The sequence below is a fragment of the Elaeis guineensis genome, chromosome 12 (assembly GCF_000442705.2).
Source record: "Elaeis guineensis isolate ETL-2024a chromosome 12, EG11, whole genome shotgun sequence".
Lineage (NCBI taxonomy): Eukaryota > Viridiplantae > Streptophyta > Magnoliopsida > Arecales > Arecaceae > Elaeis > Elaeis guineensis.
The window spans coordinates 35353127-35372718 of NC_026004.2; positions in this window are offsets into that span (position 1 = coordinate 35353127).

Genomic DNA, 19592 nt, shown 5'->3' on the forward strand with positions numbered 1-19592 from the left:
TGTAGTGGATGCCCAGAAAGAAAAGATAGAGTTGGATGATATTTCAATTGTCAAAGAATTTTCTAATATTTTTTTAGATGAGCTACCTAGACTATCTTCAGATCATGAGGTTGAATTTAAAATTGATATCACATCGGAAATCGGACCTATATCAAAATCTCCTTATTAGATAGCTCCTATGGAATTACGTGAATTAAAGGTTCAACTACAAAAATTTTTGGATAAAAAGTTTGTCCAATCAATTACATCACCATGGGGAGCTCCTATGTTATTTGTGAAAAAGAAGGATGGGAGCATGTGATTATGCATTGACTATTGGGAGTTGAACAAAGTAACTATGAAGAATAAATATCCTCTTTCTCAAATAGATGACATTTGATTAACTACAAGGTGCTCAAGTCTTCTCCAAAATTGATCTATGATCAGATTATTATCAACTAAGAATTAGAGATGAAGATGTGCCTAAGACTGTATTCAGGATCAGGTATGGTCATTATGAATTTTTAGTAATACCTTTTGGACTAACCAATGCACCAGCCGCTTTTATGGATATGATGAACAAAATCTTCAAGCCGTATCTGGATCAATTCATTATTGTTTTTATTGATGATATTCTAGTTTATTCTAAAAGTAAAGAGAAACATAAGAGATATTTAAGGATTGTGTTGGGAAATATGTCCCAAAAGTCAATCGTCAAGCTGTTGACAGTTGAGCAACCTTGTATTGTAATTGATTTGTTAATAAATAAAATATATTTTTAACATTTTCATCATAAGTTTTCATCTTCTAATGAACTCCGTTGTTGTGATGAAGTCCTTAGGACTATCTAAGTTTGATAAAGAGAGGATTTATTGATTAGTCCTTAAAACTGTTCACGACCAAATGATAGGCTGTTAATAAGGACGACAGCTTCTATCGAGCATAGGTCACTGTAGGCCATATGGATTGGTTGTCCTCTTAACCAAGGAGTGTGGAGACACTGGTATGACATACAGATGAGATGTAAGGGTACATCATCATTGAACATGACCAACTCCAGAGCATTCTGCTGTCAAAAATGTCTCTGATGGGATATAGATATAAGTGTCCCTTAGACCTGAGATCGTCTCAGTGACTTGCAAGCAACTCACTATGCTTTGGTACTGGACTAACTGAATTTCTAATTAAGTGATAGAAGATTTTTGGGTACAGTCAAGTACTTGCGAAGTCAGAGTGTGATCGAGATGGGATTGACCACTCCAAGAGTTGGAGAAGAATGAGTCACTGTATTTTAATTTAGCAAAATCTTGGTCAGGATAATCCATCAGCTGGATTTGATATTTTGAAATACAATATAGACAACCTGATCAAAGTTGACAGTTAAACTCTGAGGTATCCTATGAGTATTTTGATCAAGGAGATGAATTATATAGAAACTATATCCGCATGGGTTCTAAGAATGTTGTTCTATACATTCGACATATCCGACCGTCAGAGACCATTGCTAGATGGTCACTTCGATTGATACAAAAATTTATTCCTATGCTACTGACTTAGATTAAGACCTATGAGATCACACATATTAGAGTTCACAATCCGATCAGATGGTTGATCAATGATTAAGAATCGTTCTAGGGTTAAACGATCAATACAATTAACATTTAACCTAGTGCAAGTGTTGTAGAAGGATCGATTAGTAATTCGATTGCTAATTGACTTAATTTGATTAAGCCAATAAGTTGAGATTAAGTTTAATTGAATATAATTTAATTAGATTTAGTTTGGACTTGATTGGATCAAGTCCAATTAGTTTATTGGATAAGCCAAGTGCAAGAAAAAACTAGTCCTAGTTTAATTAAGACTTGGGTCAACCTAATTTCTAATTTGATTAGAAAATCAAATCAGATTTCCATCTAATTTAATCTAATTAAATTAAATTTTTAATTGGGTTAAGACCTATTTTAATTGGTTTGATTTGATTTTCGTTTGATTTGGTTTGAGAAATCAGATTGGAACAAGACATAGATTGAATCCTAGTAAGACTAGGATTCCACCTTGCGCCAATTTAGCCCCCATACCCACTCTCTCTTATTTTGTGTGACAAAACTTCTCCCCCAGGTCTTCACATACACCTAAAATTTTTTTCTCTTTCTCTCTTACATGAAAAGTGGTTGTGGATCAAGTCAAAGTAGGAATTAGTTTGGATTTCAAATTCTATGAGATAGAGTTTTAGGAAATCAAAACTCTTTTCTTATGGCACTGATTTTACCCAAATTTTTTTTGAAATTTTCATGGATTTTATGGCACATAATATGCATCCTTTGCTGGTGGTCCATGCACAAAAAGAAAGAGGGGGCACCCAAGAGTTGGGCGCCCCTTGTCTTGCCATGTTTGGATAATCCTTGACTAGGTATTTGACCTAGAGAAGGACTCTATCATATCTCTCTATTTAAAATGAATGAAATTTTCATGAAAAATAGAGAAAAAAGAGACCTTTGGGGCATACAAAAATCAAGAAGAAAGAAGGTTGGGGCGTGGAGATACAATGGACATAAGACTAGGTGTCTAGGTGAGAGCAAAGAGAAGAAGAAGAGGGTCTTCTTCTAGGGTTGCTGTGTTCACCTCTTCCCTTCCTCCATCTTGAGTTTTCTGAGAGTGTCTCAGATCTAAAACTCCTTCTCCTACTTTTTATCTTTGAAAGAGTCCAAACCATCGAAGAAGGAGGTATCTGATCGACCATCGAAGAAGGTGGTATCTGATCGACCATCGAAGAAGGATCAGCGCAGTACTAGCATACTATGCTGATTTCCTGGACCAAAACTTCTGATCATGATTTGTGGGCTTGTGTGGATGACTGCTAGAGGTCGGATATGTGTGTGGCTCACAACATCATCCTCAAGCCCAAATCAACAAAGTTAGAATGTCTAACTTACAAGGTAATAGATCTGATCTATTATATTTTACATACATTAGATGTAGTATAGAAACATGTTGATATGATCAATATATAGTTCTTGCTCTTTATATTTTAATTTTTAATTTAATATCATATAATAATCATATAATTAGATCTTAGATCTAGAGATTCTCTGATTTTGTAAGATAAATTTTGATTTATTTTAGTCTTCTGCCACTTGGTCTTGAAAAAGTTTCAAGATCTAACCCTGAAATCCTAGATCTGATTCCTTCAATTGGTATCAGAGCCTAGGTTGTTTATTACATGATTATTTATGCATGCTTAGATTATTTCTTAGATTAAATTTAATTTATAATCTGATTGTTAAATCTGAAATTAAAATTTTTAGATCAATCACGAACTGTAGGTTGTCCTGCTGTAAGGTTTACCCCTTACAGTGTAAAGGTTGTCCTAGTTCGTGTAGATCTATCTTTAATTATAAATTTGTTAGATGTGATCTAGATTAAATTTATAATTTATTAGATTTAAAAAATATTTAAATCTAAAATAAAATTTTTTTGTTAATAATTCCCATGCAAAGAACCATCATATATTTATTTGAGAAATTTGCGCAGTTTAAAGTTGAAATTGTTTCAATTACATGAACCTGTTTAGATTAGATCTAAAGTAGTTTCATGCTTATTTCACTTGTCTTTTGATTATGAATCAAACATGCAACTTGGTTGGTAGAACCATATTATAAAATTATTTTACAAACATAAAAATTATTTTCGAAAATTCGAACCCCAACCCTCAGTCCAAAACTTAATTGATAATTAAAAAGTTGTTTGATTAGGTTCTAGGATTGTGAATTGAAGAACCTAAGATACAAACCATAATATATTGGGTTAATGGGTTAGTGGAAATTAGGTCCATTAATTGGGTTAGACCTAAGGTTAGATTAAAGATGGACTTAATTAGAGAATTGACTAAATCTAATCAATTTGTTGTCTTAGATTAGGTCAAGGATTCTCTAGATCAATTACAATAGTTGTAATTGGTCAAGTCCATGTCTTTAACAAGAACCAAATGGACTTGATTCTTGGCTAAGCGGTCTAGCACGAACTGTTAGGTTGATCTAATCGAAACTAATTAAACTAGTTAGTGTCTAAGGTAAACCAGACCGGTGGTTTTTAATTGGCAACCCGCTTACCTGACCATTTCTGATGGTGTCTAAGGCAAGCTTTGGCAGACCCTCCCTAGTGAAATTATGTTTTGATCAGATCACTTGACTATTCGAGCTGACCCATATCGCTAGGTAAATTAGTGTGACTAATTTAGGTGCTCCTAGACCAGTCTTTTTAATGGTCTCCCTTAAGCTGACTTGGTGAAGCCAGTGGGAGGATCATGATAAGCTGGTTCATCTGATCTCCTCCTCTAAATCAATTAAATCCTCTAAAATTATTAGGTTCTTAAAATAAAATAGTTATGGTAATAACTAGATCATAGCCTCCCATTAAGTGGATGATAATGGGTCCATCAGTTGGATAATCATTGGAGGCCCAAAGGCCTGGTGCTTATCGACTGATGGAATTATCATTCATAATATGATTTCTTGACTGCATCTTTCTAAATGGTAGTTAGGTTAGCCAACCAAAGTTTGGCCTCATCATTCATTGGCTAGATGGGCCAAGTATGGTCATGTTAATGGTTGGACCTAACCAAACCTTTTTAGTGGAGGCCAAAGCCTACTGATTAGGGACTGGGGTAAAATTAAATTACTAAAAATTATTTAAAAAAATAATTGGTTATGAACCTACCCTTAGATGTATATGGGTTGGCCAACCAAAGTTGGGCTTGTGTGTAGTCTAAGTGGATTCTAGTACCCACTAAGGAATTAGGGTAATTCTTCGAATTGGAGGTAGAGGCTATCAATTTGAATAAAATAATGAGAGAAACCTTTTGATTAAAGTCCAAATCTTTTGGTTTAATGAATCAATTACTAATTAGGTTATGATTTTTCTTTGTGCAGATATGGCCACTTCCCTATTGCTCCGATCATTGTTGGACAATGATAAGTTGGTGGGACCCAACTTTGATAGCTGGTACCGAAAGTTGAAGATTGTCCTGGAGAAAGAATGGATCCTATATGTGTTAACAGATCCTGCACCTGAGGAGCCAGCTACCAATGCACGTGGAACAGTCAGAGACACTTACCAGAAGTGGCTCAATGACCAGATCACGGTGCGCTACATCATGCTGGCTACCATGAGCGATGAGTTCAATCGAAGATTTGAGACGGCTCAGCCAAAGGAAATGCTTCAAGTGTTGGAGGATGCCTTTGGCACATCCGATGACGTGGAGAGACACAAGACTAGTTACGCCATCTTCCATGCCAAAATACGGGATGGTGTCTCTATCACTGATCATGTATTGTACATGATCAAGCTGATGGAGCGTTTGAGCAACTTCGGCTTTTTCTTGCATGAGCAGCTTAGAAAAAATGCAATACTGAACTCGCTGCCCAAGTCTTATCTCCCATTCCTCACTCATTATAGAATGACAAAGCCTGAAGTAAACTACCACGGGTTACTGGGGTTGCTTCAGAACTTTGAGAAGGATCACCAACTCCATAAGGAGTCAGTGAACTTAGTGGGAGGTACGTCTTCTGGTTCTCGATCCTTTAAGAAAGGAAAGAAGAACAAGAAGAAGAAAGTGAAAAAGGTACAAGTTTAGGCTGGAACATCTGTGTAGGGTCAGACCAGAAAGATCAAGCCCAATAAGAGTCTATTATACTGGCAAGCACCCTAGATTAGATAGTGTATCAGATATCTACTTATGGCACTGTAGGCTAGGTCATATAAACAAGAATAGAATAAACAGGTTGACTCAAGAGGGAATCCTCGAAGTCAGTGATTATGAATCACTTTCAACCTGTGAATCTTGTCTTCTTGATAAAATGACCAAGTTATCTTTTACTGAAAAAGGTGAGAGAGCTACTGAGCTCTTGGGCCTAGTACATACTGATGTATGCGGGCCAATGAGCACAAGTGCTAAAGGTGGATATTTCTACTTCGTCACTTTCATGGATGATCTATCTAGATATGGATATGTCTATCTGATGAAACATAAGTCAGATTCATTTGAAATATTCAAACGATTCTGAAGTGAAGTAAAAAAATAAACTGGAAAGAGTATTAAAACTCTTCGATCTGACCGAGGAGGAGAATACCTTTCTGGTGAGTTTCTCACATATCTAGGAGAGAATGGGATTCTCTCCCAATGGACTCCTTCAGGAACACCATAGCATAATGGTGTGTCTGAAAGGAGAAATCAAACTCTGTTAGACATGATCCGATCCATGATGGGTTTTGTCAGCTTGTCGATATCCTTCTGGGGATATGCACTCGAGTCGGCCTGTTATCTGTTAAATAGGGTTCTAAATAAATCTATAATTAAGACTCCATATGAGATATGGATAGGGCATAAGCCAGCACTTTCACACCTTAGGGTCTAGGGGTGCCCGACCTATGTCAAACGATTAGTTACAGATAAACTCGGACCTAGGTCTAACAAATGCACATTCATAAGGTACTCTAAAGAGATCAAAGGATATTTTTTCTACCATGTTGATGAACAAAAGGTGTTCGTCAGCCTTAAGACAATCTTTTTAGAAAAGGAGTTCTTTAGTGAAGGAACCGTTGCCTCTAAGGTTGAACTTGATGAAGTTCAACAGGTAGAAGGACCGACACCAATAGCTGAATCTGAGTCGGATTTGATTAGATCAGATTTAGAGCCCAATGTACCTGCACCATTAAGGTGATCCAATAGAGTACCATGTCAGCCGGACAGATACTATGTTTCTTGATCCAAGATGGTGATCCCATCAAACTCGATGAGAATGATGAGGATTCGATCACCTATATGGATACAATGCAAAGATCTGATTCTGAGAAATGACTTGAAGCCATGAAATCCGAAATGAAGTCCATGAAAGTCAATGATGTATGGACATTGGTTGACCCACCTGAAAGGGTTAAACCCATTGGGTGTAAATGGGACTTCAAAAGGAAGAGGGGCACAAACAGAAAGGTAGAGACCTATAAAGCCCATCTGATTGCCAAGGGGTATCGTCAATGTTATGGTATTGACTATGACGAGATGTTCTCCCCTGTGGCAATGCTCAAATCCATTCGGATAATGCTTGCAATAGCTGCCCATCTGGATTATGAGATCTGGTAGATGGATATAAAGATAGTTTTTCTGAATGGAGAGCTGATCGAAGAGGTGTATATGATACAACCTGAGGGGTTTACATCCATAGATGAGTCCAAGGTGTGCAAGCTTCAGAGATCCATTTATGGATTGAAGCAAGCTTCTCAGAGTTGGAACATGCATTTTGATAAGGTGATCAAAATGTATGGCTTCATTAAGAATGAAGAAGAGTCCTGCATCTATAAATGGGCAAATGATCTAGTTGTGGTATTTCTTGTTGTTGGGTATAAAATACCCACAGTTGAAATCCTCAGCAGAATCGGCTCCAGGAGGTCCGCCCGGACTCCTACGGGAGCCGGACTTCGCCTTTAACTTCAATTGCAGGAAGACTCCGCCCGGACTCCTACGGGAGCCAGACTTCATCCTCGACTCCAACGGCTGCAGACAGACTTCGTCCGGACTCCTACGGGAGCCAGACTCCGCCAACAATTTCAACCGCAAATAGACTCCGCCCGGACTCCTACGGGAGCCGGGCTCCGTCCTCAACACCAGCTGCCGGTAAGCCTTGTCCGAACTCCTACGGGAGCCGAACTTCGCCTTTAACTTTAATTGCAGGGAGACTTCGCCCGAACTCCTACGGGAGCCAGGCTTTGTCCTCAGCTCCAACGGCTGCAGACAGACTTCGTCCGGACTCCTACGGGAGCCGGACTCCACCAACAATTTCAACCGCAAGTAGACTCCGCCCGGACTCCTACGGGAGCCGGGCTCCATCCTCAACACCAGCTACCGGTAAGCCTTGTCCGGACTCCTACGGGAGCCAGACTTCGCCTTTAACTTTAATTGCAGGGAGACTCCGCCTGAACTCCTATGGGAGCCAGGCTTCGTCCTCGGCTCCAACGGCTGCAGACAGACTTCGTCCGGACTCCTACGGGAGCCGGACTCTGCCAACAATTTCAACCGCAAGTAGACTCCGCCCGGACTCCTACGGGAGCCGGGCTCTGTCCTCAACACCAGCTGCCGGTAAGCCTTGTCCGGACTCCTACGGAAGCTGGACTTCGCCTTTAACTTCAATTGCAGGAAGACTCCGCCCGGACTCCTACGGGAGTCGGACTTCGTCCTCGACTCCAACGGCTACAGACAGACTTCGTCCGGACTCCTACGGGAGTCAGACTCTGCCAACAATTTCAACCGCAAGTAGACTCCGCCCGGACTCCTACGGGAGTCGGGCTCCGTCCTCAACACCAGCTGCCGGTAAGCCTTGTCCGGACTCCTACGGGAGCCGGACTTCGCCTTTAACTTTAATTGCAGGGAGACTCCGCCCGAACTCCTACGGGAGCCAGGCTTCATCCTCGGCTCCAACGGCTACAGACAGACTTCGTCCGGACTCCTACGGGAGCCGGACTCCGCCAACAATTTCAACCGCAAGTAGACTCCGTCCGGACTCCTACGGGAGCTGGGCTCCGTCCTCAACACCAGCTGCCGGTAAGCCTTGTCCGGACTCCTACGAGAGCCAGACTTCGCCTTTAACTTTAATTGCAGGAAGACTCCGCCCGGACTCCTACGGGAGCCAGACTTCATCCTCGACTCCAACGGCTACAGACAGACTTCGTCCGGACTCCTATGGGAGCCGGACTCCGCCAACAATTTCAACCGCAAGTAGACTCCGCCCGGACTCCTACGGGAGCCGGGCTCCGTCCTCAACACCAGCTGTCGGTAAGCCTTGTCCGGACTCCTACGGGAGCCGGACTTCGCCTTTAACTTTAATTGCAGGAAGACTCCGCCCGGACTCCTACGGGAGCCAGGCTTCGTCCTCGGCCCCAACGACTGCAGATAGACTTCGTCCGGACTCCTACGGGAGCCGGACTCTGCCAACAATTTCAACCGCAAGTAGACTACGTCCGGACTCCTACGGGAGCCGGGCTCCATCCTCAACACCAGCTGCCGGTAAGCCTTGTCCGGACTCCTACGGGAGCCGGACTTCGCCTTTAACTTTAATTGCATGGGGACTCCGTCCAGACTCCTACGGGAGCCGGACCTCGCTACCGACTCCAACCGAACTTCGACCGACAAGTCTGGACCCCCCAGGCAGGCCACAGTAACGGACAACACTGCTCCACTTCCTGCGGCGGACTCTACGCAGCTCCATCACTCCCTGACAGGCCGCAGTAACGGTCACAGCACTACTCCACTCCCTACGACGGGTCTCGCACAGCTCCACTACTCCCTGGCAGACCACAATAACGGCCACGATCCTGCTCCACTTCCTGCGACGGATACCGCACGATTCTCCCATCTGTTGGCGAATCACGACAACAGACGCCGCCCCACTCCCCGCGGCAGACTCCACGTGGCACACCCCGGTGATAGCCACGGGTCCACTCCACTACTCTCCGCAGCAAACTCCGCCTGACCCAGGGCAGCCCACTGCCAGACGGTTACAGACGTCGCTATCAGGCTACTGCCCCCTCCGCCTATAAAAGGGAGGGCTCCAGATACGTTATTCTATAAGCTCTCATCTTTTTATCTAAAAACTCTGCTAAATTCTCCATTCGAGCACTCCATTCTTGTTGAGGCAGAGAACTGACTTGAGCGTCGGAGGGTCTTGCCGGAGCAACCCCACCTCCGGTTTAGACTTCCTTTGCAGGTCCCGGCGGCGACCGCGACTTCTCCGACTCCAGCTTCTCCGGCGCAAGCGGATTTTTGCACCAACAGGATTGGCGCTAGAGGAAGCGGCCTGTGTCTTCGCAGTACCCTTGTTCTTGAAGGAGCGCTCAACGGATCCACCTCCGGTCGTCTCCTCCGACACCCACTCCTTGTTCCCCCACGGGATCCATACTTGATGCCTCCTCGCAAGGCGTCCACGTGGCGGTCCACGACCTCTGCGGCCAGATCTCAGGCTCCGGCCTCCCCTCCTGTTTCTCAACCTCCTCCTCCTCCCCCGGCGGCGGCGGTCGGCACGGAGCAGTTTGACCTGCTGGCGCAGCAGGTCAGAGGCCTCACCGAAGCTGTGCAAGCTATGCAGCAGCAGCAGCCGCAGGCATCGGTACGCCCGGTAAGGGCATCCCCAGAACACCAGAATCCGGCGGTGGGGCGGGCCACCTGGGCCAGCCGCCCCGTCCTTCCTAGGAAAATGAACCCGAGGGTAGAGAGCCCTCAATCAGATCACGACTCCACCCCTGGAAGATCCCTGCCCCCATTCTGCCAAAGAACCCTCGAGACTCGAAGTCGAGAGGATTTCCTGGATCGGAGGCTCCAGGAGATGAATCGGCGGATTGAAGAACTCCGCCATGTGCCCCCCGCTTATGGTGAGGATATTTGTACTGACCCTCCCTTCTTCCAAATGATCATGCAGGAACTGATCCCGCCAAACTTCAAGCTTCCCCAGTTCGAAAGCTACGACGGAACTTCGGACCCGATTGATCATCTGGAGGCCTTCTGGACGATGATGCTGCTTCACGGTGCTCCTGATGCCATTCTATGCCGGGCCTTCCCATCTATCTTGAAGGGAGCAGCAAGGAACTGGTACTCGACTTTGAAATCGGGTACCATCTTTTCCTTCGACCAAATGAGCCACCAATTTGTGGCCCATTTTGTCAGCAGCCGGCGCCCCCAGAAGGGTTCGGAGTCCCTCATCAACATCAGACAAAGGAAAGGGGAGTCCATACGGGCCTACATCAACCGCTTCAACATCGCGGTGCTGGAGGTCCGAAACTTGGACCAATCAGTCGCAATGGCCGCCCTGAAGGGTGGCCTTCAGAAGAATGATCTTTTGTTCTCCCTGGAGAAGAAATATCCCAGGGATTTTGCTGATTTGCTGGCCCGGGCCGAAGGATACGCCCGAGCGGAAGAGGCCTTCAAAATGAAGGATGAAGAGATGGCGAGGGAGCGGCAAGCGGGAGACTCGAGTAAGCCCACAATTGAAAAAAGGCCAAAGGAAGCCCGGCTGCGTTCTCAATCCCCTCCTGGGCATAAGCGCGCCCATACTCCACCCCGGGCGCGCAGGCAGAGAAGCCCGGATCGCGGGGTTCGGCAGGGTTCCCCACTAGGGAGATTCCACAACTACGCCCCCCTCAATGCCTCGAAGGCCCAGGTATTGATGGAGGTCAGGGAGCAGCTCCCTAGGCCGGAGAGGATGCGCACACACCCCGGAAAGTGCAACCCCAACAAATTCTGCCTCAACCACCGTGACCACGGCTACGACACAGAGGAATGCATCCAGCTCCAGGACGAGATCGAGGAGCTCATTCGGTGAGGTTGACTCAACAGGTTCATCCGACGCAGGCCCGAGGGCAGAGGAGATCGGTCAAAGGCCCTTCCGCAGCCTGAACCGCCAAGAAGGGAGGAGCAACTCGGGGACCGACCTCCCATCGGGACCATCGACTCCATCACCGGAGGGCCTTAAGGAGGAGCGGACCACCCGCGACCGTGGAACTCGAAAAACCTGTAAATGTATCACTTACGATTTCACCTTGAATCTAAATTTCTTTCTACTTGACGTACTCTTCCCATCTGGCATGGATTTATTATGACTGGATATGACCCCTCCAAAAACAAAGTTTTGTTAGGAACGGGGGAGAACCCCGCCTAAGCATACCTAAAATGAAAGTCCGACTATCTCAAAATCGGATGGGGGGAGAGGCCTTACAACGCCCGGATGTGCCCCCACAGCCATGTCAGGAATAGGAGGAGAACCTCGTCCTGACATGAGCAAAGTCAAAGGCCCGATTCTTTTAGACCGGATGGGGGGAGAGGCCTTACAACGCCCTAATGTGCCCCCACAGCCATGTCAGGAACAGGAGGAGAACCTCGTCCTGACATGAGCAAAGTCAAAGGCTCGGTTCTTTTAGACCGGATGGGGGGAGAGGCCTTACAACGCCCTGATGTGCCCCCACAGCCATGTCAGAAATAGGAGGAGAACCTCGTCCTGGCATGAGCAAAGTCAAAGGCCCGGTTCTTTTAGACCGGATGGGGGGAGAGGCCTTACAACGCCCTGATGTGCCCCCACAGCCATGTCAGGAACAGGAGGAGAACCTCGTCCTGATATGAGCAAAGTCAAAGGCCCGATTCTTTTAGACCGGATGGGGGGAGAGGCCTTACAGCACCCTAACGTGCCCCCACAGCCAAGCCGGGAACGGGAGGAGAACCTCGCCCTGGCTCGAGCAAAGTGGGAGGCCCGGACTCCTACGGGAGCCGGGCTCCATTCACGATGCCAAGGAAGACTCCACCCGGACTCCTATGGGAGCCGGGCTCCATCCACAACGCCAAGGAAGACTCCACCCAGACTCCTACGGGAGCCGGGCTCCATCCACAACGCCAAGGAAGACTCCACCCGGACTCCTACGGGAGCCGGGCTCCGTTCACGATGCCAAGGAAGACTCCACCCGGACTCCTACGGGAGCCGGACTCCATCCACGATGCCAAGGAAGACTCCACCCGGACTCCTACGGGAGCCGGGTTCCACCCACGGCTTCTGCAGCAAGAGCTGATGGTGGCGAAGCCCGGCCGCCCAACAAGATCGGGTGAAAGAAAAAAGCCCCTCATCGGCACCTCCTCGCTCCTATGCAACCCCGCAAAAAGTGGGGGGAAGGCCCTCACTCCGAGAAGAAGAGGAAAATTAAAAAGGAAGGATGACGAACTACGACGGGAACAGATGAAGGATGAACCACACCAAAAGACCTAAAGGACTTCGTCCCAACTGAAACGAAGAGTTCCTACCGAACACCTCCGACCGCTAAAAAGACTTTCGACACCGGTTAGGAAGACAACGACATCCCCGAAATAATGCGGGGCCCGGACGGCCAAGCTCGGGCTTGCGGCCATATACGACGAGAAAGGCGAGCTAACGCATCGACGATCGGGCGCCCCCTAACGACGTCTACATCAGACAAGTCAAACAACAAGAAAAGTTTGGCGGACAGCAATTTAGTACAACGCACGGACGAGGTAACACAAAATGTCCTTTTCATTCCATTTCCAATATACACGCTACAAAGCCCGGAAGGCCAAGGAAAGAAAGGCAAAACGACAAAAAGGAAGCAAATACATGAAAAGACAGAAAGATGAAAAGAGCTCTAAGGAGGCCCTGCTCCCTCTGACCTAGAATTATCTACTCCGTCCCTAAACCAGGACTGCCTCAGATTCTCAATTTCTTCTTCTAGCTCTCCTCTTTTCTGCAGCGCATCCTGGAGTGCCCGACAAAGTCGCTGGCTCTCGGCTTCCGCCTCTCGACGCCTCTTCCTCAAGACCTTGGATTCCACCTCCGCATCCGCGACGGCCCACCGCTCGAGTGCCAGTTGGATCTTCAGTTGTTGCAGCTCAGCTGTCTTTTCCCCGAGGGAGACAGAAATCTCCTCAACGGTGCCTCTTAGGGCTTGGAGCTCTTCAGAATCTCGGGCGGAAGTAAGCTGTGCCCTGTTAGCCAGCTGCCTCTGGAGACGGACGACTTCATCGGCCACCGTCCTGAATCTCCCTTTATATTCTTTCACCTACCTACGCCAGCTAGCCCGTTGCACGTCGTGGCTCACCTCGGCGTCCTGAAGCTGCTGCTGAAGGTCGGAGACCTTCTGCGACCACCTCTGGTCATCGTCGACCCGGGCCAAGAGCCAGGATGAATTTCCTTCCAGCTGGCCGATCTTCCCCTTCGCAGCTGACAGTTCCACCTTGAGGGCGCTGATCCTGGCGGCCTGGGTCCAAATTCGGTCGCTGGCGCTCTTCTTGCATTCCTCGAGTTCCTTTGCGAAGTTCGCCTTCCTCCGGCTATACTCCATGATCCCCTTCACATGGAGACTCCAAAAGTGGGTGGCCTCAGCGGTGGCTTCAGAGTGACCTTCTCTCGATTTGCGGAGCTCGCCTTCCGTCTTCTTCAACTTCTTTGTCAGGTGAAGGACTTCCTTCTTCAGCCGCTGGATCGTCGATTTCAGCGGGACCCCCAGGGGCAGGGGGAGCACTTCTGCAGGGCACTTCCATCAGAAGGCAAAAGCGTCAAAGCATGACTCATCGCAGGAAGAAAAGCAGAGAGAAGGAGGGGGGATGAGAGGCCACAGGAAACTAACTCGGAGGGATGCAAAAAAATAATGACAGAGAAGAAGTCCCTAGGCGGTGGAAAGAAGGTTGAAGGTGCTGGAACTAACCTATATCGCTCTGAGGGACCAGAGGGATGAAGACAGAGATGATTTGGAAGACACCTACGGCTCGAGAAGATGCCCACTGAAACAGGGCTCTCGAAGAGAAGGCAGACACTGGTCGAAACTCTGGAATGGAATAGGGCACCTAAAGGTGGGGGACGGGTTTAAATAGATCCTGGGATCCGGTGCCATAATGATCGCGAATCCCCCAAGCCAGTCCACACCCGGCACATATCCCACTCCCCCTGGCAGGCGGCTAAAAGCGGCTGATGAATCAGCAGGGCCATTATGGTGCCGTACCTGGGCCAGTGTACCGGCAAGAATTTCGAAGGGTCGCGTCGTATCGCCCCAATCCGAAAAGACTCCAGCACGCGCACATTTAATGTCAAAATATCTGAGGGCGGCAGTGCGCAAGATTCGAAGGGACAGCTTCGGCTGTGCCCATCTCTCTCTGTACTTCCTTCGTTCGAAATTCAAACTCGGAAGTAGGGGGACTGGTGTTGGGTATAAAATACCCACAGCCGAAGTCCTCAGCAGAATCGACTCCAGGAGGTCCGCCCGGACTCCTACGGGAGCCGGACTTCGCCTTTAACTTCAATTGCAGGAAGACTCCGCCCGGACTCCTACGGGAGCCAGACTTCGTCCTCGACTCCAACGGCTGCAGACAGACTTCGTCCGGACTCCTACGGGAGCCGGACTCTGCCAACAATTTCAACCACAAGTAGACTCCGCCCGGACTCCTACGAGAGCCGGGCTCCATCCTCAACACCAGCTGCCGGTAAGCCTTGTCCGGACTCCTACGGGAGCCGGACTTCGCCTTTAACTTTAATTGCAGGGAGACTCCGCCCGAACTCCTACGGGAGCCAGGCTTCATCCTCGGCTCCAACGGCTGCAGACAGACTTCGTCCGGACTCCTACGGGAGCCGGACTCCGCCAACAATTTCAACCGCAAGTAGACTCCGCCCGGACTCCTACGGGAGCCGGGCTCCGTCCTCAACACCAGCTGCCGGTAAGCCTTGTCCGGACTCCTACGGGAGCCAGACTTCGCCTTTAACTTTAATTGTAGGGAGACTCCGCCCGAACTCCTATGGGAGCCAGGCTTCGTCCTCGGCTCCAACGGCTGCAGACAAACTTCGTCCAGACTCCTACGGGAGCCGGACTCCGCCAACAATTTCAACCGCAAGTAGACTCCGCCCGGACTCCTACGGGAGCCGGGCTCCGTCCTCAACACCAGCTTCCGGTAAGCCTTGTCCGGACTCCTACGGGAGCCGGACTTCGCCTTTAACTTCAATTGCAGGAAGACTCCGCCCGGACTCCTACGGGAGCCAGACTTCATCCTCGACTCCAACGGCTGCAGACAGACTTCGTCCGGACTCCTACGGGAGCCGGACTCCGCCAACAATTTCAACCACAAGTAGACTCCGCCCGGACTCCTACGGGAGTCGGGCTCCGTCCTCAACACCAGCTGCCGGTAAGCCTTGTCCGGACTCCTACGGGAGCCGGACTTCGCCTTTAACTTTAATTGCAGGGAGACTCCGCCCGAACTCCTACGGGAGCCAGGCTTCGTCCTCGGCTCCAACGGCTGTAGACAGACTTCGTCTGGACTCCTACGGGAGCCGGACTCTGCCAATAATTTCAACCGCAAGTAGACTCCGCCCGGACTCCTACGGGAGCCGGGCTCCGTCCTCAACACCAGCTGCCGGTAAGCCTTGTCCGGACTCTTACGGGAGTCGGACTTCGCCTTTAACTTTAATTGCAGGAAGACTCCGCCCGGACTCCTACGGGAGCCAGACTTCATCCTCGACTCCAACGGCTGCAGACAGACATCGTCCAGACTCCTATGGGAGCCAGACTCCGCCAACAATTTCAACCGCAAGTAGACTCCGCCCGGACTCCTACGGGAGCCGGGCTCCGTCCTCAATACCAGCTGCTGAAAAGCCTTGTCCGGACTCCTACGGGAGCCGGACTTCGCCTTTAACTTTAATTGCAGGAAGACTCCGCCCGGACTCCTACGGGAGCCAGGCTTCGTCCTCGGCCCCAACGGCTGCAGATAGACTTCATCCGGACACCTACGGGAGCCAGACTCCGCCAACAATTTCAACTACAAGTAGACTCCGTCCGGACTCCTACGGGAGCCAGGCTCCGTCCTCAACACCAGCTGCCAGTAAGCCTTGTCCGGACTCCTACGGGAGCCGGACTTCGCCTTTAACTTTAATTGCAGGGGGACTCCGCCCGGACTCCTACGGGAGCCGGACCTTGCTACCGACTCCAATCGAACTTCGATCGATAAGTCTGGACCCCCCAGGCAGGCCACAGTAACGGACAACACTGCTCCACTTCCTGCGGCAGACTCTACGCAGCTCCATCACTCCCTGACAGGCCGCAGTAACGGTCACAGCACTACTCCACTCCCTACGACGGGTCTCGCGCAGCTCCACTACTCCCTGGCAGACCACAATAACGACCACGATCCTGCTCCACTTTCTGCGACGGATACCACACGATTCTCCCATCTGCTGGCGAATCGCGACAACAGACGCTGCCCCACTCCCCGCGGCAGACTCCACGTGGCACACCCCGGTGATAGCCACGAGTCCACTCCACTACTCTCCGCAGCAAACTCCGTCTGACCCAGGGCAGCCCACTGCCAGACGGTTACAGACGTCGCTATCAGGCTACTGCCCCCTCCGCCTATAAAAGGAGGGGCTCCAGATACGTTATTCTATAAGCTCTCGTCTTTTTATCTAAAAACTCTGCTAAATTCTCCGTTCGAGCACTCCATTCTTGTTGAGGCAGAGAACTGACTTGAGCGTCGGAGGGTCTTGCCGGAGCAACCCCACCTCCGATTTAGACTTCTTTTGCAGGTCCCGACGGTGACCACGACTTTCCCGACTCCAGCTTCTCTGGCGCAAGTGGATTTTTGCACCAACACTTGTCTTGTACATGGATGACATTCTCTTAATCGAAAATGACATCCCGGCACTATAAAGAATAAAAGTTTGGTTGTCATCACAATTCTCCATGAAGGACTTGGGTGAAGCATCCTACATCCTAGGGATGAAGATCTATAGGGATAGATCTAAAAGGATGTTTGGGTTATCCCAGTCCATGTACATAGACACTATGCTGAAGAGGTTCAGCATGGAGAATTCCAAGAAGGGCTATCTACCGATAGCCCATGAAATTTCTCTCTCTAAGAAGGATTATCCAATAACTCCTGAAGAGAGAGAGCATATGAGTAGAGTCCTATATGCTTCGACCGTGGGATCTATCATATACACCATGATATGTACAAGATCAGATGTGGCATACTCACTAGGAATAGTGAGTAGATACCAATTTGATCTGGGAGAAAATCACTGAAAAGTGGTTAAAGTCATCTTTAAGTATTTGAGAAATACTAAGGACCAATGGTTGGTTTATGGCGAGTCAGATCTGAAACTTATGGGGTTCATAGACTCCAGCTTTCAATCTGACCATGATGACAGCAGAAGCATGTCGGGCTATATCTTTACTCTAAATGATGGAGCCATCTACTGGAAGAGTTTCAAGAAGCATACTATGGCAGATGCTGTTTGTGAGGCAGAGTACATCGCAGCATCAGATACCATGAAGGAAGCTATGTGGTTGAGGAAATTCATCATCGAGCTCGGAGTAGCACCCTCCCTCGATGGTCCAGTCCTGCTCTACTGCGACAGCACTGGTGCCATAGCTCAGGTAAAGGAACCCAAAGCACACCAGCGAACGAAGCACATTTTGCATCGCTTTCATCTAATCTGAAAGATCGTGGATCGAGGTGACGTCGACCTTCAGAAGATCGACAGAAAGAAGAACCTAGCCGACCCCTTTACTAAAGCCCTGGCAATAAAGGAGTTCGACAACCACAAGTCAAAGATGGGTATTAGATACTGTGCCGAGTGGCTTTAGGACAAGTGAGAGTTGTTAGAAAATATATCTCAAAAGCCAATCGTCAAGCTGTTCACGGTTAAGCAACCTTGTATTATAATTGATTTGTTAATAAATAAAATATATTTTTGATATTTTTATCATAAGTTTTCATCTTCTAATAAACTTCATTGTTGTGATGAAGTTCTTAGGACTATTTAGGTTCGATAAAGAGAGGATTTATCAATTAGTCCTTAAAACTGTTCACGATCGAATGATAGGCTGTTAATAAGGACGACAGCTTCTATCGAGCATAGATCGCTATAGGCCATATGGGTTGGTTGTCCTCTTAACCAAGGAGTGTGAAAAACTGGTAAGACATACAGGTGAGATGTAAGGGTACATCATCATTGAACGTGACAAACTCCAAAGCATTCTGCTGTCGAGAATGTCTCTGATAGGATATAGGTATAAGTATCCCTTAGATCTGAGATCATCTCAGTGACTTGCAAGTAACTCACTGTGCTTTGGTACTGCACTAACTAAATTTTTAATTCAGTGATGAAAGGCTTTTGGGCATAGTCAAGTACTTGTGAAGTTAGAGTGTGATCGAGATGGAATTGACCACTCCAAGAGTTAGAGAAGAATGAGTCGTTGTATTTTAATTTAGCAAAATCTTGACCAAGATAATCCATCAGATGGATTTAATATTTTGAAATATAATGTAGACAATCTGATCAGAGTTGACAGTTAAACTCTGAGATGTCCTATGAGCATTTTGGTCAAGAGGATGAATTATATGGAAACTATATCCGTATGGGTTCTAAGGATGTTGTTCTACACATTCGACCTATCCGACCATCGGATACCATTACTAGATGGTCACTTTGATTGGTGTAAAAATTTATTTCTGTACAATCAACTTAAATTTGGACCTATGAGGTCACACACATTAGAGTTCATGATCCGATCGGATGGTTGATCAATGATTAAGAATCGTTCTAGGGTTAAACGATCAATATGATTGACATTTAACCTAATGCAAGTATTGCAGGAGGATCGATTAGTAATTCGATTGCTAATTGGCTTAATTTGATTAAGCCAATGGGCTGAGATTAAGTCTAATTGAATATGATTTAATTAGATTTAGTTTGGGCTTGATTAGATCAAGTCCAATTGGTTTATTGGATAAGCCAAGTGCAAGGAAAAACTAGTCCTAGTTCAATTAGGACTTAGGTCAACCTAATTTCTAATTTGATTAGAAAATCAAGTTAGATTTAAATCTAATTTAATTTAATTTAATTAGATTTTTAATTGGGTTAAGATCTATTTTAATTATGTTGATTTGGTTTTGATTTGATTTGATTTGAGAAACCAGATTGGAACAAGACATAGATTGAATCCTAGTAAGACTAGGATTCCACCTTGCACCAATTTAGCCCCCACGCCCACTCTCTCTTATCCCACGCCCACTCTCTCTTATTTTGTGCGAT